Raw genomic sequence first — 23,337 nt, 5'->3', positions numbered from 1 at the left:
AAACATCTCTGAGTAACTATAATAGGATGTGAGTATCAAGAGCTTACAATTTTAACTTGTATATATATAGATAATAATATAGGGATGAAATCCTCTTGAGGGAAAAATGATTAGACAAAGTAATAGGACAAGGATGTAAGGTAAAAGTTTTAAAATTAATTTGGGAATAGTAAATTTTGAGAAAACAATAGGATTAGACTGTTTTCTCTAAGATCACATACACATATGTATGTGATTGACTTCCAAATTTATGATGGAAATTCAGGCTTTGAATATTTTCTTAGTAATAAATTCTCAAAATTGATTAAACAAGAATTGCGATAATGGTAAAGAAAATGAAATTATCCATTTTTAAAGTATCAGGCAATTTTAAAGGACAGAAGAGTTCATCTTATGTTTGGAATCTCATAAAAAATTTTAAAATTCTTATATCAAGTACAGGATGATTTAGGCAAGAATAAAAACAGAACATGGTTTCAAAATTGGAGCACCAAATTTAAGTAATTGTGCTATATTATACTAAGTCAGAATTATCTAGGAATATCTAGATTTGAAACCAGACAATCAGAATTCCCTTTACAGCTATCCCAAGAATAAGACTATTGTTGGAGAAAAGATATCTAGAGATCAGACAACTACATAAGACACAATGGGACTCAAAATGGGATTAAAATCAAGAGGATGAAAAAAATAGAAGAAAATGCAAAATATATCAAAAAAAAAAAAAACTAGCCTGATAAATAGGTCCAGGACAAACATTTAAAAATCACTGGACTATCTGAACATCGTGACCAAAAGAAGAGCCTTAGCATCATGTTTCAAAAAATTTTTAAAGAAAATGTCCAGAGCTATTAGAATCTAAGTTCAAAGTAGAAAACAGAAAGAATCCACTTTTCAATTTCTGAAGGAAATTCAAAACTGAAAACTTCCATGAAACAGCCAAAATCAGTTTCCAAATCAAAAACAAAACAAAACAAACAAAGCATTCTAAACAGAATGAAGGAGTTCAAATACCAAGGAGTCATAGTCAGGATCACTACAAGATTTAGCAGTCACTAAAAAGTAATAGTGAGCTTGAAATAAGACATTCCAGAAGGCAAAGAAATAGGTCTACAATCAAGAATAATTTACCTTGTAAATCTACATATAATTCTATGAGGGGAAAAATGAAGTTTTAATTTAAAAAAAAGGACTTCAAAACATTGTTGATAAGCTTCTAAGCACTACATAGGAACTTCTAAAGCCCATGTCAAGAGAAACAAAGCAAGGGAAACAAAAATGAGCAATGATAAAAGACTAAAGATAAATGTATTATATTCAAATATGGAAAACCAATACAGGAAGAAGTCTAATTAGATAAGAACTAAGAGAGCTTCTGTTATTTTGATAATTTTTTTAAAAGAATTGGAAGAAAAAGGAAGAGGAATACACTGAGGGAAGGGAAGATTGGGTAATCAGGTGCACAAGTAGACATTTATACAAAGAGAAGGAGGTAGCAGAAGTATCTAACATTTGAGCCTCACTCTCATGTGATTTAGTGATAGGCAAGAAAAATTATGCCTCTGACACACAGACACAGACATAGACAGACAGACAGACAGACAGACACACACACACACACATTATCCTTTTGAACATGTTCAAAAAGTAGAAATCATTCTGCTTGACTATTCATGTTTGTAACAGGGGTGTTAATTATTTTTCCCTTGTTCTCAATTTGGAGAGGAAAGAGAGAAATCAGAATTTGCTGATTTTTTAAAAATTTAATTAAAAAATAGTCTTTAGTTGATACTATATGCCATTGAATCACAGAATACCAAAACTGCTAAAAAAAACAAAACAAAACAAAATCTGTGTGTATATGTGTACATATATACACATTTATGTGTGTGAATGAGTACACACACCCCCACAAATTCAGTGAAGATTCAGATATATTATTCTTTAAAAAACAGAAGGAACAAAGATTAGATGATTCTCCAAAGGGCTACCTTTAACATTAACATTTAAAATTCCTTGTTCTATTTAGATTTGACACTGCTAATAACCTTTTCTGAATATACTGTTCTCTCTTGTTTTCATGACACTACTCTCTTAGCTAGGTCACCTATATGATCAAATGTTCCTTTCTCAGTCTCCTCCTTCACTCTGGATAAGAAAGTTTCTCATTTTGTTACACTATTGAAACTGAACTTATCAGGCGACCGATTTCAGGCAAATCCCACCTCCAAACAACATGACCTCCAGCTCTAGCCTTTCTGTTGGGTTACTCAATTATTTATAATAACCTTTTGGACATCTAAAAGTATATGTTTTGTAACTACCTCAAACTTTTACCTATATAAAACAATACTCTTGTTTATCTACAAATATTCCCTCCTTCAGAACTTCCCTATCAATCTCTAAAACAATCACTGTCTTCAGGCACCTTGGCTCAAAACCCATATGTCTTCCTCAACTCCTCACTATCACCTATCCCACATATCTAAACCAATATTCATTTCTACCTTCATAACATCACTTGTATATTTTCCTTCTCTTTGCCCATAAAGTGTCACCATGACAGTTCAGGTCCTAATCACTCTATGTGCCCTTTCTTTAAATCTCTCTTCATACCAAATAATTCTGCACTAAATTGCCAAAAGCCTTCCCAAGCATGGTTCTGATCAAACTACCTCTAAGTTGAAGGAGACTCAGTGGCTCCTTATTACTTCCAAGATCAAATACACATGCTTATATCTGGCATTTATAATCTGGAACCTTCCTACCTTACTATCCTCCTTAAATACTTGTTTACACCCTTCTCCGTGTATTCTACCACCTAGCTACATTGGTTTACTTCTAGTTCTTCAATTGCAACAACATCCAACATCACAAAGCTAGCAAATCTGAGAATTAGCACCCTATTCATTGCCTCACCTAGCCATTTAACTATTAAAGGGAAAATTCCTTGAGAGCAGAGACTGTAGTTTTTTTGCTTTGTTTTACTGAGGATAGAAAACATACCTAACACTTGCATACCTAACACTTAGAACATATGCACATAGTACATATTTAATACTTTTTAAATAATCCTTAACTAGATAGATAACTTGCTGAAGATTCACATGGCTAGAATGTGCGCGACATGATTCAATCTCAGGACTTACTGGCTGTAAAAGAAACACACATCCATCCTGTACATCCACTCCTTGGTAATTGTAGAAAACTCTCAAATTTAGAGGTTATCATGTTAAGAATTTATCATCAAGTATGCAAACCTAATGGGTTTATCACTCAAAAAAGAAAAAAATCTGAACTGATTAAGACAATATTACCCATAGAAGAGAATAATATGACCCTTAAATAGCAGTCTTATGAAAAATTATTGAAGGTTACAAAGTTAGTTGAAAAAATAATTTTAGCAAAATTAGTACACCTGCAAAACAAACCCAGGAACTACATAAACAAAATTATAAAACATTTTTATACAAATAAAATAATATGTAAATAATTGGAAAAACACAAATTGTTCACTGGTGGGTAGGGTCAATATAATAAAAACGATGAACATATATTCAATGCTATCCAAATTAAAGTACCATTTTTTTTTTTACTGAAAACAGAAAAAAAATAACAAAATGTATTTGGAAAATAAAGTCAAGAATATCAAAGAAAATAATAAAAAAAAGTAAAGAAAAAAATTTAGCAGCATCATAAACTGTTTTTCCCCACCTGCTGAGGCGGGTTAAGTGACTTGTCCATGGTCACAAAGTTAGGAAGTGTTAAGTGTCTTAGACCATATTTGAACTCAGACTGACTTAAGGGCTGGTGTTCTATCCACTCACCACCTAGCTACCCCATACACTATTTTTATGAAAAAGGTAATTAGTCAAAATTATCTGGTGCTGGTTAAGAAATAAAAGAGATGATTAATGCAATAGTGTAGATATAATTTACAGCAGCAAATAAACAAAACAACCTTATAATTTGACAAGTCTAAAGGCTTAAGATTGGGGATAAGAATTCATCATTTGGTAAATGTGGTGTTCTCTTCTTTAAAATATGAAGGTTCTCTCTGGGAGCAGGTTTCTTGGGGAGGTTTTCTGGAGGCAGCCTTAGTTTCAGTTCAGAGTAATAATCACCCCAAATACAGCCAGCTGATAAAATCCAAACGTTTATTTCTTATCTTTTTTCTTGGGCCCAGTTAGCTTTCTTAGAGGCCTATCTCTCTGCTCGGTTCCAATAGCTCTTGCAGCTTGTCCTTTGCCTCTCTGCTTTCTTCAACCTCCAGCCAGCACAAAGGTGGAAGATGGAATGAATCTGACTCCGCCTCTGAGAGTGGGCTTGTGGGCTTCTATATCTCCCAGAGTGCTCTTTGGCCCTGAGAGCTTCTTGCTTATATGCTGTTCACTGAGTACACACCAATCATTATATCCCTGGGAAACCATTATTTGTTGTATGATTAAATCAATGCAAAACTAGATTTAAACATTGTCTCCTCAATTCCACTTAGTACCTTGTTTCAAGTTCTGACCCATAACATCTCTAGGATCAGATCAATCATACTGAACCATGATAAATTAGATAATTATTGTCTCTATCAACTCTAATGAGTTAACACTTTGTAAGGATTCCAACAGGTAAATATTCTTAGGAAAAAAGAAAACCAGTAAGGCAGAAGCTGGGCAAAGACCTTATACTATTTGCAAAGATATGAATATATGACCTAGATGTTAAATGGATAATTTTGATTATTTATTACATAAAGTTTTGCACAAATAAAACAAATACAACAGAAAGCAGAAGGAAAGAAAAAAATTGGAGAAAAACATTTTTTTTTGTTGTTTTATTTTTTTTTTTTTTGGAGAAAAATTTTATAGACAGTTTATCAGATAAATGTCTCATGTCTAAAAACATTAAAAATAAACTTTGTCTAAGATATGAACAGGCAGTTTTCTGATGAAGAAGTCAAAACAATTTATAATCATATGAAAAATGTTCTAAATCATTACTAATTAGAGAAACTAAAATTAAAACAACTTTGAGATCTCATTTTGTACCTACCAGATTAGCTAAGATGTTAGAAGGGAAAATGAAAAAAGTTGGATAAGATGTGGAAAAATTTATGGTTGGTGAAATTGTGAATTGATCCAATCATTTTAGAAATCTAATCTAGAATTAAGCCCAAAGAGTTATTAAATTAACTATACCCTTTAACCCAGCAATACCACTACTTGGTCTATTTCCAAAGATAATTCAGGGAAAAAGGAAAAAACCTATATGTTCTAAAATATTTATAACAGCTTTATTTGTGATGGCAAAGAAGTAGAAATTGAGAGGATGGCTCATCAACTAGGAAATAGCTGAACAAATTGTCATATATAAATGCAATGAAAAATTACTGTACTTTAAGAAATGATAAGCAAGTGGATTTTTGAAAAACCTGGAAAGACTTACATTAACTAATGCTGAACGAAGTGAGCAGAACTAGTTGTACATAGTAATAGTAATATGGTGCGATGATCAACTATGACAAATTTAGGTCTTCTCAGCAATACGATAATCCAAGGCAATTCCAAAAGACTTGGAATGGAAAATGCCATCTATATCCAGGGAAAAATCTATGGAAACCAAATGAAGAGATGGAAGCATACTATTTTCAGTTTTCAAATTTTTTTTTTCTTTCTTGTGATTTTTCTTTTTTGTTCTGATTCTTCTTTCACAATTAATAGGAATTGGTATGGACATAAGTTCAACATGACAGTACATGTATAGTCTATATCAGCTTGCTCACTTGGTGAAGGGGAGGAAAAGGAAGGAAGGAAAAAATTTTAGGACTCAAAATCTCACAAAAATGAATGTGGGGGATAGGTAGATGATACAAAGAATAGAGTACCGGCCCTGGAGTCAGGAGGACCTGAGTTCAAATTAAGCTTCAGACAGTTAACACTTAGTTGTGTGACCCTGGGCAATTCATTTGACCCCAATTGCCTTTCAAGACATGCTTTTCAACTAGAACCAAAGAACATCAATACTTTCTTTTAGGAGAGGAGGAGAAATGAATGACTTACCTAGAGTCACAAAGCTATTGTGTCTAAATTTGAACTCTTCTGACTCCAGGGTCAGTGCTCCACTGTAGCAACTAGATATGTGAATACCTTCTAGGCATCACATACTGCAAGACTTATAACTGAAAGTTTCTATAAATACCTATGAAAATGAGAGAAATTAGGTTTTTTTAACATTCGGAAGCAAATTATTTGTAAAACTAAAGAAACTGCTTTTTAAAGACCTATGATAGTGAAAATTCTATTAAAGACAAAATCTTTGTGTGTTGCATACACAGGACATGAAAGATATACACTTCTGTTAATCTCAATAGACTTCTTTTCTATAATATTTTTAATAGAATAATATTTTTGTATTTTGCAAATAAGAAAGTAGAAGGGGAAAAGAGGAATTTTCAGTCTCTAAGCTCAAATTGTAAGTCTAGAAAAACTTATTAAGTAATACACTCATAGATTTAGCCACAAAATTGGAAAGGAGTCTAGTTGTCATCTAAATGAAAACTTCTCTTGTTTATGTTTACACAATCTGAGATTTCCTAGTTAAGGATAATATATATATGAAAAGGTTAAAAACTGAAAACAAGAATGTGATATAATAATTTACTGAGCACATTTATTTGCAAAGCACTGAGTGGACACTGAAAGTAAAAAGACAAAACAAAAGGCAGTTCTTGAATGTGAAAATCTTAAGAGTCTATTTGGGGAATAAAACAATCCAACTGTTAAGTGACAATTTGAGAAGAGAAGGAGTTAAAAACTGAGAGGATCAGGAAAGGCTTCTCAGGTGACATATACATGGAAACTTTAAGGAAATTTGAGCGCAGGAGTAAATAGGCACAGAAACAGGAGTTCAAATGCTGATTCTGGAAAACAGAAGGTATGCCACTCAGCCTAGAACACAATGTGTTTAAATAGTAGTAATGAGAAACAGAATGCTAAAGCCTTTAAACTATAAGTTTATATATTAGACTAATTATATATTAGTATATTATACATATACCAAAGTTTTTTAATAACAGATTTTCTAGAATAGAAGAGGGGCAGAGTGACAACTGTCCTTTTGGCAGCAGCATAGAAGATACGTTACAGAGAGTAGAGATAGAAAGGCAAGTCTTAAAAGGAGGCTGTTTCAATAATAATAGTGAGAAGATGATGTTATGCTCTAAATAAAAAAACTGTGGACACATACCCCCTCATTCCTTGCCATTATGACTGGGAGAATTGAGTCAGGAAAAACCTTGGAGCTCCAATCACCTTTACACACCATTGTGTCATAAACTCCAGGTGCATTATCTCGATCCTTGCTAGGATAATATTTTACTGTTGCTGAAATGCCCCTCACCTAGCTGTCTCCTGCCTTAGACCTTCTTTTCTTAATCTTTATCCTGTCAGGATTAATTTATGTTCCTTTTCTAGAATTATAGCTTGTCCACCCACTCAGTGTCCTTGTCCCACTTATTTGCTTTGTTTCCCCAATTAGATTGTATACTCAGGTATTCTTTTTGTAAACTCTAGTTAGCTAAAACCCTATATAAGTTCCCTGCCTTGGTTAATCTGCACCAAATGTTTTGGACATGAGTTGCATTTGGTGGGCTAGCCCAAACTCTCCATATTAAAGATTAAAAACCAATCTCTGTCTGCCTCAGTTTCTCTGGTATTACAATGATACAAGGGGAAAGGAGCCAGATACAATGGATTCCATGCAGACAGAATGAAAAGAAAAGGATATGGAAGAGTAGACCATATCACAAAGACTGCAGACATACTTAACTAGAACACTGAAGGTATCCTGAAAAAGTAATAGGAATACTTCGAGGAGGGATAGATATGGGAGAAAAATGAGTTTCATTTGGATTATGTTTAGGAGTAGGAGAGATTTAAAGATAATGACATCACCTGCACATAAATAACTAAATCAATGAAGACATATCTATTCTATACCAAAACTACCAAGAAAGAAGGTTACATACACAGAAGGAAAGAAGGTAAAGGAAAGAATTTTGATTGGCAACCTGCATGGGTGATTGTTGGAATCCTAGTGTCAACTCAACTTGAAACAAGGTAATAACTGGAGAGAGATGTTAGAATCTTAGTGTTAACTCAATGGAATTGATACAATGCTTGTGTTCACACCTTTAGAGAGCTCATATAAGCAAGAAGTTTTTAAGTACTCATTGGAGTTCACACATTTGGGAGATTTCAGGGTTTAGTATGAGATATCCGAATTCACACCTCCCTTAATCCCTCCCTCGGAGGGGAGGAGTCAACCTTTGGGAGATCATATATAAAAAGATGACGGAGGCTCAATCGAGGGTTCAGCTGAATTAGATTGAGAGGGGAGCGTCAAGGGAGTTCAGCCAGAAGCCCTCTCTTGGAGGCAAGAGAGATGCATTACAACTTTCACCTTGGTGCTGGCTGGAGGCTGAAGAAAGCAGAGGCAGAAGGAAAGAACAGAGCTGCAAGTGCTCTTAGAACCAAGGATTGAGAGAGAGAGAGGGCTCTAAGAAAACTAACCGGGCTATTTTGGAGGAAGAAATAAAGATCTGAACTTTTATCACCTGGCTGCGTTTTGAGGTGATTATTACTTTTAACTAAAACTAAGGCTGCCTCCAGAAAACCTCCCTGAGAATCCTGCTCCCAGAGAGAACTCTTATTATTTTAAAGAAGAAAAACACCACAGGTGATAATGTAGCAAAAAAAGGCTTAGAGGCAGCAGACAAGTAGAAGAATTAGGAGAAAAACAGTGTCCAAAAAAAAAAAAAAAAAAATGAGGGGGCAGAGCCAAGATGGCAGAGAGTAGGCATCTATCTAAGCTCTTCTTTGCCCTCAGACTACTTTTTTCATGATATAGCTTTGTAATTAGTTCTTCACTGAAAAAACCCATAAATATTGGGAGTACAACACAATAAAAGATATCCTTGAAATTAGCCAGAAAGGGTCTATTTTTGCTCACGGGCGGGGATGGTTAGATCAGATGCAGACTGCAGGCAGACAGGAAGAGCAACTAACACTGAGCAGACCAGAGTGGGGCAGGGTGTGGTCTTGGCCAGCAGAATATTTACAGGGAGAACTTTACCACCGTATCAGCTACTTTGCCCTGACAGCAAGCCAGTAGATCAGCAGAGAAGCTATAAACACAGGGGGTAAAGACTATAACCCCAAAAAGCTAGCATCTCTCGGGACCTGACCACACCCACCCAGCACCAGGAGTAACTCAGCATGCTCTCAGATCCAAGACTCAGCATAGCCATTGCTGTTCCGCTGATGCTTCAGTCTGTAGAGGAAGCTTGGTAACACCACACTGTCCAAAAAGCAGACCGCATTTACTTTTTTGTTGTTATTTTGACAAAAAAGAAACAGACGACAAACTGAGTAAAAAGTTAAAGCAGGCTCTAACTATAGATAGCTTCTATACTGATAGAGAACAGACTTCAAAACCCAAGGAGACTAAAAACAGATTGTCTCTGGATGAAACCCCAAAGGGGGATATCATCTGGTCTCCACCAAACAAGAGACTCATAGAAGAAATTTTAAAAGGCTCTTACAAGAGAGCTAGAAGAAAAATGGGGAAAGGAAAGGGAAGCTTGGCAAGACAGTCTGGATAAGCCATTTCACTCATTAAAAGATAGAATGGATAAAGAAACCAAATCCTGAAAAACAGAATTGGTGAATTGGAAAAAGAGAATAGCTCCCTAAAAAATAAAATTGGCGAAATGGAAAAAAATTCCATAGACAAAACAATGCATTAAAAAAAAAAAAAAAAAAACACACATCTAGGAGAGATAATCTGAGAATTATTGGACTTCTTGAAAATTATGATGAAAAAAATAGCATAGACACTATTTTTTCAGAAAATCATCGAGAGAACTCCCCAGATGTTATAGAAACAGAACATTAAATAGATATTGAAAGAAGTCATCGATCACCTGCTGAAAGAGATCCCAAAAATCAAAACTAAACTCCAGAACTATCAGACTAAGGAAAAAATACTACAAGCAGCTAGAAAAAAACAATTCATATATAGAGGAGTCACAATAAGGATTACTCACGATCTAGCAACATCCACATTAAAGGATCAAAGGGCCTAGAATCTGATATTTCGAAAGGCTAAGCAACTTGATATGCAGCCAAGAATAACTTAACCAGAAAAAATTTGTATTTTTTTTCCAGGGAAGAAGATGGACATTCAATGAAATAGGTGAATTTCATCTATTTCTGATGAAAAAACCGGAACTAAACAAAAAGTTTTATCTCCAAATATAGGACTCAAGAGAAACATAAAAAGATAAAAAGAAATCTTGGGAACTATATTTCTCCCAGCATGCTCTCTGGTTCTAAAGGAGGTGTGAATTCAGATATCTCTTTCTAAACCCTGAATTCTCCCAAACATTTGAACTCCATTGAGTACTTAGATACTTATGAGCTCTCTAAAGGTGTGAACACAAGCATTGTTTTCCATCAGTTGCACTTAATACCTTGTTTCAAGTTCTGGCCCAAAATATCTCCTTTTAAGATCAAATCAATCATATTGAACCATGCCAAATTAGATAATTATTGTCTCTATCAACTCTAATGGCTTAACACTTTGTAAAGATTCCAACATCTCCCCTTTTCTTTTGATTTAGAACATAGGCGATCATAACTTCCTTGACTTCTTAAGGAGGTGAGAACTCCAAAAAGGTGATCACGCCTTCCCTGACATCTCAAGAAGGGAGATGAAAATACCAAAGGAAATAGAAAATCAAATCAGATTAGGGGGTTTCTAAAGGGGCTCACTTGAAACAGGTGAATACAACAAGGTATGAAACAAGGTGTGCATAAATCCATCAATATGGGAGGCATCACACATAGTTACAAAAGCACATAGCAACATAACACAGGCTAATAGTAATGTAACAAACAACATGAATTAACATGAGAATTTACACATTTACAAATTGTCCATTAGTTCATGTGCCAGGAATTCAATAATTCCTGTAAGTTTGAAGTAAACAATTTTTCATAACATGAATCAACATACAAAATTATACATGTCTATAAGTCATAAAAATAGTCCAAAGGAATCCATTGTCCATTAGTTCAGATGCCAAGAATCCAATAATTCCTATAAGCTCTGGAGTACTGCAATAGTCTCATCAACAATTTTTTATGTCAAGAAAATCCAATGATTCTTGCTGGTTTTCAAGAACTGAAAGAGTCTCATCTTGTGTTAGAAAATCCAATGATTCCTGAAGATTTTAAAGTTCTTTTAACAGTCTCATTATCAGCCATGCTCTTTCAGTATCAGATGTTTCTTGAATCTTCTCCTTTGTTTTGAAGAACTTAAAATAGTCTCTTCTTGTATTAGAAATCCAATGATTCCTGAAGATTTTAAAGTTCTTTTAACAGTCTCATTGTCAGCCATGCTCTGTCAGATGTTTCTTAAATCTTCATTGTTTTCAAGAACTTGAAACAGTCTTATCTTGTGTTAGAAATCCAATGACTCCTGAAGATTTTAAAGTTATTTTAATAGTCTCATTGTCAGTCATGCTCCTTCAGTGTCAAATGTTTCTTAAATCTTCTCCTTTGTTTAGAGGGTTTTTCTCTTTTTCTGTTTCTCTCTGATGGACACTGCCCTGTTGGGTTGAAAAATCTGTATTCTCCACAACTGTAATCCTGATTGCTTTTCTGTTGGTTGATGACATCAGAGTCCTGAATTTCTAAAGACTCTCTGGGTGTAACCTCAGCTGCTATCATGCCCCACCTATCCTTTGATTGATACTTAGGAGCTGGGCCCTGCCCCTCATTTCTCGGGGTCAGTCTACATTCAGAGGCCCAGTGAAAGCCTCGGGTACATTTTGGGCATGGGGTTTTGGATTTTATTCTTTCACCCTGTCTTCTCATTCTATCTCCATATCTGCACTGGGCCCTCAATTGTCCAACTTTTCCACACTGAACACATCGAGGAATTTCTCTAGAAGTCCCTTGCCAAGAGGGACCCTATCTTTCCATGTTCATCATAGTTTGGGTATAATAAGCATTTGTGCCCACTGTGGCACAGTGTCTTATGATCTCCTCTAAAGGACCATCTTTGTCTAGTCCCTATATCATTCTTTTGCAAATCTCATTGGCATTTTCCTTAGCCAGATGTCTCATCATTATTTCTGTAGCAGCATTATCTCCAATGGTTCTGATTACAGCTGTTTGCAAACGTCCCACAAAATCTGCAAAAGGTTCATTGGGACCTTGCTCTACTTTTGTGAAAGCTTTATTTCCATCTTTTTGTCCAGGGAGAGAATTCCAAGCTTTTATTGCAGCCTTAGAAATTTGCTCATACACTGTTATGGGATAATAAATCAGTTCTGAATTCTCTGCATACTGACCTTCACCAGCTAGTTGGTCAAAAGTGATTTGTCCAATGGTTCCTGTTTGCCTGTTGTGTTGGGCTTAAATCCTACATAATGCATGAAACTCCAAAAGCCACAACAAATTTTGTCCAGGTTCTAAGTATGTCCTCGCTATGGATTTCCAATCATTCGGGATTAAAATTTCATAAGACAAATTATCTAGTAACATCTTCACATAAGAGGATGTAGCCCCATAAAGAGTGCAACCCTTTTTTCAAATCTTTAATTTTTTCCAAATTCAAAGGAGTGTATCTTCTCTCTTTTTGACCTGAAGGGTCAAGCTTTTCAATCACAGGATATGCATGTAAAAAATCAGATATATCTTCTCCTTTATTTTTTGCTTTAATTAATGCTTCTTCTAATCTTGTCATATTCTGCTTCACAGGAGAAACTAGTTGACTGTGTTTCTGCCTCTCTCTCTTCCTCTTCTTCCTTCACCCATAAGGGGGGAGGGTTATGAGATGAGGAATGATCTAATTCCTCCTGCTGTGAAGTAGCACACTCAGAATTGTACTTAACTCCATTCTTATCTGAATTTTCCTGCTTATCACCTAGTTTAGTTGGCACTTTCTTCTTTTTCATTTTAACACTTAAATAACTTCTTATAGCCAATTGTATTAAATTGTATGTATTAAATATGTCTTTAGAAATTGAGTTAGGGCCATTTTTATTACAGAATTGACAAAGATCCTCTCCTACTAAGTTCCATTCATCTAGATCCAATTCTTTCTCCAGAGAGAAACAAGGATGTATGTTCTTAACAGTTTGTAAAAGTTCAGTGATCTGCTCCATAATTATAATAAAACCTTGGCTTTCCATAACTTGGACAATGTTCTCTAAACATTTTCCTTGTACAGAAACAGAAGGCTATTTTCTAAACATCTGTCCCATCTTAGCTGAAATTTCACTTTAACTCTTTAAACAAAATTTTTTTGTTGTACTCACTCTAATTTCTGGGTTGAGGAGACTTTTCCACTCGATCAGGGTCACAGGCTTTTCCACTGAAATCAGGATCAGAGCTTTTCCAATGAAATCCACTGAGGGGCCTGTCAGCCCCACATTCAGGGCACCAAAATGTGGTGTTCTTTTTCCAAAACACAGCCAAGTGAAAAAAGTTTAGATCTTTTATTGTGTCCTTCAATATATCCTGGTTAGCTCAGAGGCCTATCTCTCTGCTTGGTTCCAAGACTCTTGCAAGCTTTGTCCTTGGCGTCTGCCTCTGCTTTCTTCAGCCTCCAGCCAGCACCAAGGTAGAAGATGCAATGAATCTCTTTTGCCTCGAAGACAGGGCTTGTGGACTTCCTCCCAGAGTGCTCCCAAGAAACCCTTTCGAGTGGCTTACTGGAGCTGTATTTATGCTACTTCTCCGAGAGTGGGATTGTGGGATATCTCCCAGCATGCTCTCTGGTCCTAAAGGAGGTGTGAATTCAGATATCTCTTTCTAAACCCTGAATTCTCCCAAACGTGTGAACTTCATTGAGTACTTAGATACTTATGAGCTCTCTAAAGGTGTGAACACAAGCATTGTTTTCCATCAGTTGTACTTAGCACCTTGTTTCAAGTTCTGGCCCAAAATATCTCCTTCTAAGATCAAATCAATCATATTGAACCATGCCAAATTAGATAATTATTGTCTCTATCAACTCTAATGGCTTAACACTTTGTAAAGATTCCAACAGAAGGGAATACAGAAATTGTGAGGAAAAGGAGTAAGAAAAGGGGAGGAGGGATCCTAAAGAGGGAGGGCTGTGTGAGGCAAGTGGTGCTCACAAGTTTAATATTGGGGAGAGGGGAAAGAGGGAAGGAAAGGAGAAAATAATAAGCAGAGGTTAAAAAGATGGTAGGAAATACAGAATTAGTAATTTTAACCATAACTGTGAATAGGGTAAACTCCCCCATAAAGAGGAAACGGATAGCAGACTAGATCAAAAGACAGAACCCTACAATATGTTGTTTACAGGAAACACACCTGAAGCAGGGTGATGCACACAGAGTAAAGGCAAAAGGTTGGAGCAGAACTACTATGCTTCAGGTGAAGTCAAAAAAAGCAGGGGTAGCCATCCTGATCTCAGATCAAGGAAAAGCAAAAACTGAGCTAATTAAAAGAGATAAGGAAGGGCACTATATCTTGCTAAAGGTAGCATAGATAATGAAGCAATATCAATACTAACACACCAAGTGGTGTAGCATCTAAATTCCTAAAGGAGAAGTTAAGAGAACTGCAAGAAGAAATAAACAGCAAAACTATAATAGTGGGAGATCTCAACCTTGTACTCTCAGAATTAAATAAATCAAACCACAAAATAAATAAGAAAGAAGTCAAAGAGGTAAATAGAACACTAGAAAAGTAGGTATGATAGATCTTTGAAGAAAATTAAATGGAGACCGAAAGGAGTATACTTTCTTCTCAGCAGTTCATGGAACCTATACAAAAATTGACTATATACTAGGACATAAAAACCTCAAAATCAAATGCAGAAAGGCAGAAATAGTAAATGCATCCTTTTCAGATCACAATGCAATGAAAATTACATTCAATAAAAAGCCAGGGGAAAATAGATCAAAAAATAATTGGAAACTAAATAATCTCATCCTAAAGAATGATTGGATCAAACACCAAATCACAGACAATTAATAATTTCACCCAAGAAAATGACAATAATGAGACATCATATCAAAATGTGTGGGACGCAGCCAAAGCAGTAATAAGGGGAAATTTTATATCTCTAGAGGCCTACTTGCATAAAATAGAGAAAGAGAAGGTAAATGAACTGGGCTTGCAACTAAAAATGCTAGAAAAGGAGCAAATTAAAAAACCCCAAGCACTAAACTTGAAATTCTAAAAATAAAAGGAGAGATTAATAAAACTGAAAGTAAAAACTATTGAATTAATAAATAAAACTGACTTGGTTCTATGAAAAAATCAACAAAATAGATAAACTCTTGGTAAATTTGATTAGAAAAAGGAAAGAGGAAAATCAAATTCTTAGTCTTAAAAATGAAAAGGGGGAATTTCCCACTAATAAAGAGGACATTAGAGCTTACATTGCCCAACTTTATGCCAATAAATTCGATAACTTAAATGAAATGGAAAAATACCTTCAAAAATATAGCTTTCCCAGATTAACAGAGGAAGAAGTAAATTGGTTAAATAGTCCCATTTTAGAAAAAGAAATAGAACAATCTATTAATCAACTCCCTAAGAAAAAAAATCCCCAGGACCAGATGGATTTACATGTAAATTCTACCAAACATTTAAAGAACAAGTAACTCCAATGCTATATAAAGTATTTGAAAAAATAAGGATTGAAGGAGTCCTACCAAATTCTTTTTATGACACAGACATGGTACTGATACTTAAACCAGGTAGGTTGAAAACAGAGAAAGAAAATTATAGACCAATCTCCCTAATGAATATTGATGCAAAAATCTTAAATAAAATATTAGCAAAAGAAAATTACAGAAAATCACCCCAGGATAATACACAATGACCAAGTAGGATTTATACCAGAAATGCAGGCCTGGGTTCAATATTAAGAAAACAATTAGCATATTGAACCAGTCCTATATTGGTTCAATATTAAGAAAACTATTAGCATAATTGAATATATCAATAATCAAATTAACAAAAATCATATAATCATCTGAATAGATGCAGAAAAAACATTTGATAAAATCCAACATCCATTCCTATTAAAAACACTTGAGAGTATAGAAATAAATGGACTTTTCCTTAAAATAGTCAGGATCGCTCATTTAAAACCATCAGTAAGCATCATATGTAATGGGAATAAATTGGAACCATTACCAATAAGATCAGGAGTGAAACTAGGTTGCCCATTATCACCATTACTATTCCATATTGTATTAGAAATGCTAGCTTCAGCAATAAGAGTTGAGAAAGATTAAAGGAATTAGAATAGGTAATGAGAAAACCAAATTATCACTCTTTGCAGATGATATGATGGTATACTTAGAGAGCACCAGAGATTCTACTAAAAAGCTATTAGAAATATCCACAAAAAGAAAGGAATTTATGACCAAAGAAGAACTAAAGATCATTATTAATCACAAAATAGAAAATTTTGATTATATCAAATTGACAAGTTGTTGTACAAACAAAACTAATGTAGACAAGATTAGAAGGGAAGCAATAAACTGAGAAAACATTTTTACAGTCAAAGGTTCTGAAAAAGGCCTCATTTCCAAAGTATATTGACTCTAATTTATAAAAAAAAATCAAGCTATTCTCCAATTGATAAATGATCAAAGGATATGAACAAACAATTCTCAGATGAAGAAACTGAAACTATTTCTAGCCATATGAAAAGATGCTCCTAGTCATTTTTAATCAGAGAAACGCAAATTAAGACACTCTGAGATACAGGATGATTTCAGAAAGGCCTGGAGAGACTTACACGAACTGATGCTGAGTGAAATGAGCAGGACCAGGAGATCATTATATACTTCAACAACAATACTATATGATGACCAGTTCTGATGGACCAGGCCATCCTCAGCAACGAGATCAACCAAATCATTTCTAATGGAGCAGTAATGAACTGAACTAGCTATACCCAGAAAAAGAACTCTGGGAGATGACTAAAAACCATTACATTGAATTCCCAATCCCTATATTTATGCACACCTGCATTTTTGATTTCCTTCACAAGCTAATTGTACAATATTTCAGAGTCTGATTCTTTTTGTACAGCAAAATAACGTTTTGGTCATGTATACTTATTGTGTATCTAATTTATATTTTAATATATTTAACATCTACTGGTCATCCTGCCATCTAGGGGAGGGGGTGGGGGGGTAAGAGGTGAAAAATTGGAACAAGAGGTTTGGCAATTGTTAATGCTGTAAAGTTACCCATGCATATATCCTGTAAATAAAGGCTATTAAATACATTAAAAAAAAAAAAAAAAAGAAAGAAAAAAAAAAGACACTCTGAGATACCACTACAAACCTTTCAGATTGGCTAGAATGGCAGGGAAAGATAATGCAGAATGTTGGAGGGGATGTGGGAAAACTGGGACACTGATACATTATTGGTGGAATTGTCAACACATCCAGCCACTCTGGAGAGCAATTCGGAATTACGTCCAAAAAGTTATCAAACTGTGCATATTCTTTGATACAGCAGTGTTACTAGTGGGCTTTTATCCCAAAGGGATTTTAAAGAAGGGAGAAGGACCTGTATGTGCATGAATGTTTGTGGTAGCCCTCTTTGTAGTGGCCAGAAACTGGAAACTAAGTGGATACCCATCAATTGGACAATGGCTGAATAAATTGTGGTATATGATTATTATGGAACATTATTGTTCAAAAGAAATAAGCAGCAGGATGACTTCAGAAAGTCCTGGAGAGACTTACATGAACTGATGCTGAGTGAAATGAGCAGGACCAGAAGATCATTATATACTTCAACAACAATACTATATGATGATCAATTCTGATGGATGTGGCTCTCTTCAACAATGAGATGAACCAAATCAGTTCCAATAGAGCAGTAATCAACTGAATCAGCTACACCCAGCGAAAGAACTCTGGGAGATGACTATGAACCACTACATAGAATTCCCAATCCCTCTATTTTTGTCCACCTGCATTTTTTATTTCCTTCACTGGCTAATTGTACACTATTTCAAAGTCCAATTCTTTTTGTACAGCAAAACAATTGTTTGGACATGTATATATATTGTATTTAACTTATACTTTAACATATTTAACATGTATTAGTCAATCTGCCGTCTGGGGAAGGGGTGGGGGTAAGGAGGGGAAAAGTTGGAACAAAAGGTTTTGCAATTGTCAATTCTGAAAAATTACCCATGTATGTATCTTGTAAATAAAAAGCTATAATAATAATAAAAAAAGAAATAATCCACAACTTTAGGAAAGTTGCAGGATACAAAGTAAATCCAACAAATCCTCAGCATTTTTATACATCACTAACAAAATCCAACAGCAAGAGATACAAAGAGAAATTCCACTTAAGATAACTGTCAATACCATAAAAAATTTGGGAATCTATCTGCCAAAGGAAAGTCAGGAACTATATGAGCAAAACTACAAAACACTTTCCACACAAATAAAGCCAGATTTAAACCAGTGGAAAAATATTAATTGCTTTTGGATAGGCCAAGCGAATATAATAAAGATGGCAATACTCCCTAAACTAATCTATTTATTTAGTGCCATGCCAGTCAGACTCCCATTCAAGAAACTATTTTAATGATTTAAAAAAATAACAACAAAATTCATCTGGAAGAACAAAAGGCCAAGACTTTCAAGGGAAGTAATGAAAAAAAATCAAATGAAGGTGGCCTAAATATACCTGATCTAAAACTATATTAAAAGCAGCAGTCACCAAAATCATTTGGTATTGGCTAAGAAATAGACTAGTTGATCAGTGGAATAGGTTAGGTTCATATGACAAAATAGTCAATAATTGTAACAATATAGTGTTTGACAAACTCAAAGATTCCAATTTGGGGGATAAGAATTCATCGTTTGACAAAAACTGCTGGGAAAACTGGAAATTAGTATGGCAGAAACTAGATATGGACCCACACTTAACACGGTACACCAAGATAAGATCAAAATGGGTTCATGATTTAGGCATAAAGAATGAGATCATAAATAAATTAGAGGAACATAGAATAGTTTACCTCTCAGACTTGTGGAGGAGGAAGGAATTTGTCACCAAAGAAGAACTAGAGATCATTACTGATTACGAAATAGAAAATTTTTTATTATATTAAGTTAAAAAGCTTTTGTACAAACAAAACTAATGCAAACAAGATTAGAAGGGAAGCAATAAAGTGGGAGAACATTTTTACAATTAAAGGTTCTTAAAAAGGTCTCATTTCTAAAATATATAGAGAATTGACTCTAATTTAAAGAAATCAAGCAACAACTTTATCAACATGTATTAGTATCCAAGTTTTCCAACATTTATCATTATCTTTTCCTGCATTTAACTAGTCTAAGAGGTGTGGGCTGATATATGATTATATTTCCCCCAAAAGAAACCATCAATCAATAGATCTAGAAAGTCTTTAACAAAATACTTTTTTTGTGTGTGTGTGACAAAAATTACTAAAAAAAAATAAATAAGCATGGGGGAATTTTTCTGTAATACCGTAAAAAGTATTCTTTACTCTAGAACCAACATACTATATAGAGTGGAGAAACAGCATTTTCTCTCTGAAAACAAGTAGTGGTAGCACCCTTGTTATGTGGTAACAGTGGTAAAGCAGTGGTAAAACCCTTGTTATTTTTATCTGATATAATATTGGAATGAGTTAATCCCATTTACAAAATACAAAACAAATGCATAGAATTTATCCATATTCTTAATTTACTAAAAGATGTATAAAACAATGAAAGAGAAACCTTTTTCAATAATACAAACTAATATACCTTGTGTTTACCTCTTTAGGTAAGGATAATCATGTGAAATAAGGGAAGCTCTAATGACTTTAATGAATAAGAGCCCCAATGATTGGAAGGATATTTAGTATCATTGGAGGGTTGGAGAATGTACTAAAAATAAGAATATTGGTGAATTGCAGCAATAAAAAAGTTTACATTGGTAAAATGTAAAATACACACACACACACACCCCACATACATAGGAATCTTTTGCCAAGAAAACCATAGGAAGAATACTGGCATGCTATGGTCCATAGGGTCACAAAGAGTTGGACATAACTGAATGACTGAACAACCAAAATTTACAAAGCAATTTACATATATCACAACTCACAGAACAAGGTGTGTGATAATTAACCCCATTTCCCAAATGAAGGAATTATGGCTAAATGATGTTAAATAAACTGAAATCATGATTTCTTGGCCCAACTCCAGGGCTCTATCCACTGAACTGCTGATTTGTGAATATTCCCCCACATTCATTACAGTAATTAGCCTACAATTTTTTTTTAGTACTATTTTTACTTGAAATTCAAAATAAGCACCATACTTGCATCATAAAAGGTTTAGCTTAATATTCCATTATTGTAAGGATATTCTTAGACAGTTTTCAGGAATTCTACTATGATCCATCTAGGCCAACTGTTTTTAAAATTGTAAACTTGTCTTTTATCTTCATTTTCAATAAATCCATTAAAATTAAGGATTTCCTATGATGTAATTTTGGCCAGTTTACATATTTGTAGATAATCATTTATTTCATTTAAATTGATCAAATTCTGTTATTCTATCAACTTTAATAACAAGATGCCATATGATTTCATCTCAAAACACAGCAAAGACCCATATCACTGATTTATAATCTAATACTCAATATCTCATTTCTAGACCCTGATAAGTTAACAAGAAGTAACAGCACAATCCCATTTGTCAAGGGCTCCCAGTATTCTGCAACTAGAGACATAATTAGGAAGAATACAGTGCACACAAACAATTAGGTAGCAAAGGGATTTTATTACTTTAACATGTCCAAGGTTAAGATCAGGATCATTTAAATAAATTTATCTGCATTGCTCCTTTAATAAAGATAAACACATAAAGAAAGGAAATGTATTCAAGCTCACCAGTACTGAAATTCCAACAGTGCTACACTCCAAGAGTTGGCAAAGAGGTTCATTTCACATCACACAGAGGAACATATGACTTTTTTTTTTTTGGCTGAGGCAATTAGGGCTAAGTAACTTGTGCCCAAGGTCACACAGCTAGGAAACATTTGAACTCAGGTTTTCATGATTTCAGGGCAGACACTCTATCTACTGCACCACTTAGCTGCCCCAAATGTATGACTTCAAACTCTACCCTTTACCTATCCTCCATTCACTTGCAAAAACGATTTTCTAAAACACTAGTCTTTTTGTAATAGTAATTTACTCAAAAACCTCAGTAACTCACTATCACCTCAAAAATCAAGTTAAAAATTCTCTATCATTCAAAAATTTTCATAACCTGCTCCCCATTCTTTTTCTGCATTCTTACACCCTATATTTAATTGCAAACTCTGTAATTCAGTGATAACCATGTTCCTTGCTCTACCTTAAGATAAAACATTTCCCTATTCTGGGCATTTTTACTGGCTGTTTACATTAAATGGAATGCTATCCACTTTTAATCCCCTACTCCTGGCTTTCTTCAGAACTACCAACTAAAATCTCATCTTCAATTAAAAAAAAAAAAAGCCTTTCCTATCCCCCTATATTTAATTATTTTTCTCTATTACTATTTACTATGTACATAGCTCATTTCTACATCATTGTTGGTATGTTGTCTCCTTCATTAAATTATAAATTTCTAAATAAAATAAAAATATTCTCTTTTTTTAATTAAAAAAAGAATAAGAAAAAGAATACAAAACAAATGAGAACATTGTCATGTGCCTAGTAGAACATAAGGGAGGATTCAAAGTATATAACAAATTAACTAGTTCAAGAAAGTGTATGTATATGAAATTATATTCATGTGCTTCCATCTTTTCTTTACTTCCTTGTAAATTGTTTTTTTTTTCACTGCTGAGTACCTTTTTTGCTTTATTTTTTTTCCCTTTCATCTCCCCCATCAACCCCAAGCAAGAAGAAAGGATATATTTATGTATACAAAAGTAGATATATACATATACATACATACATACATACATACTTTGTCCTCCACATACAACATATTTCTTTTCTGTTACAGCTGATTTTTGCTTTAATTCTGCTCCTTAACTTGCCTTGCCTCTCCCCATCCATAGATCTCCATCTACCTTGTTCTCTTTGTCCACACTTTGCCTTGCCTTCCACCCATTCTTCCCTGACTTATTGCTTTATGGATTTTTAGAGGGTGCTATACCCTTCATGGTACAGATGTAATGTTGCCTATTTAACCCCTTTCCAATGTGAGTAGGTTTTCAGAATCCTCCTTCCTCTTCTAATGCCTCAGTGCCTATTCTTCCTGGGCATCTCATTTGTATAACAATTACTATTTTTACCTTAACTCTGCCCCAATCTTTCTTTTGAACTACCACATTGATATCAATCTTGAACATATGGTATATATTTCCCATGTTAAAAAAACAAACAAACAATTGAGTCCCTTGAAATTGATCTCTGATATTGGCTCATATATTAAATTTTCTATTAAGTCGCAATTTGATTGATACAAAGTCCTGAAAATTTGCAAATCTGTTGAATGCCCATTTTTCCCCTCATTCAATATTATAATTTTTCTGGAAATTATATTTTTGGCCACAAGCCTAATTCTTTTGCTTGCCTGTATATATGATTCCAGGACTTGCAATCTTTTATTGTGGTTTCTGATATCATGGCTATACAATTCTAATTATAGTTCCAGTGTATTTGAACTATTTTTTTCTTGCTTCTTACAAAATGTTCTCTTTGATCTGGGGGTTTCAAAATTTGGCAATAATGTGTTTTCCACAAAGGATCTCATTGAGGTGGTGATCAGTGGATTTTCTGCTATTTGTATTTTACCCTCACACTCTATTCACTTCAGGACAATTTTCTTGAATTATTTCTTGCATGACTGTGTCAATAATGCAAGTCATAACTTTTTTTTTTTTTTTTGGTCACGACTTTTAGGCAGTCCAATTGTTATATTTTCTCTTCTTGTTCTGTTCTCCAGATCATTCTGTTTTATTTTTTCATTTTTTATAATTTGTTTTGTAATTTTTTCATCTTTTATAGTTTCACTGGTTTCTGCTTCCTCGATTCTAATTTTTAATTATTTTCATCTTTGAAACTCTGTATCTCCTTTTCCAGTTAGTTAACTTTTTCCCTAATCTTCTTGGTTATCTTGGATGTTTGTTCTGTTTTGCTTTTTCATTTTTCCTCAATGTCTCTCATATGATTTTTAAATTCTTTTAAGTTCTTAAATTCTCTCTGGACAGGAAAAAAAAAGGCCTCTGA

At 34.2% G+C, this 23,337-nt stretch overlaps 1 protein-coding gene across 2 annotated transcripts in view; it reads right to left on the bottom strand.

Moving 5' to 3' along the window:
* PCCA (propionyl-CoA carboxylase subunit alpha) overlaps positions 1–23,337 on the bottom strand; it is a 447,428-nt gene that overhangs the window by 362,984 nt on the left and 61,107 nt on the right. Inside the window, exon 1 of one of the 2 annotated variants that reach the window (XM_031958626.1) lies at positions 6,054–6,177. The exons of the other annotated variant lie outside the window; for it this stretch is intronic. The gene's annotated coding sequence lies outside the window, so the exon portion shown is untranslated. Of the gene's footprint in view, positions 1–6,053; positions 6,178–23,337 lie in introns of those variants that run through there. 2 annotated transcript variants of the gene reach the window in all.

This window comes from Sarcophilus harrisii, chromosome 3 (genome assembly GCF_902635505.1).
Source record: "Sarcophilus harrisii chromosome 3, mSarHar1.11, whole genome shotgun sequence".
Lineage (NCBI taxonomy): Eukaryota > Metazoa > Chordata > Mammalia > Dasyuromorphia > Dasyuridae > Sarcophilus > Sarcophilus harrisii.
This window is presented reverse-complemented; position numbering and strand designations above follow the sequence as displayed.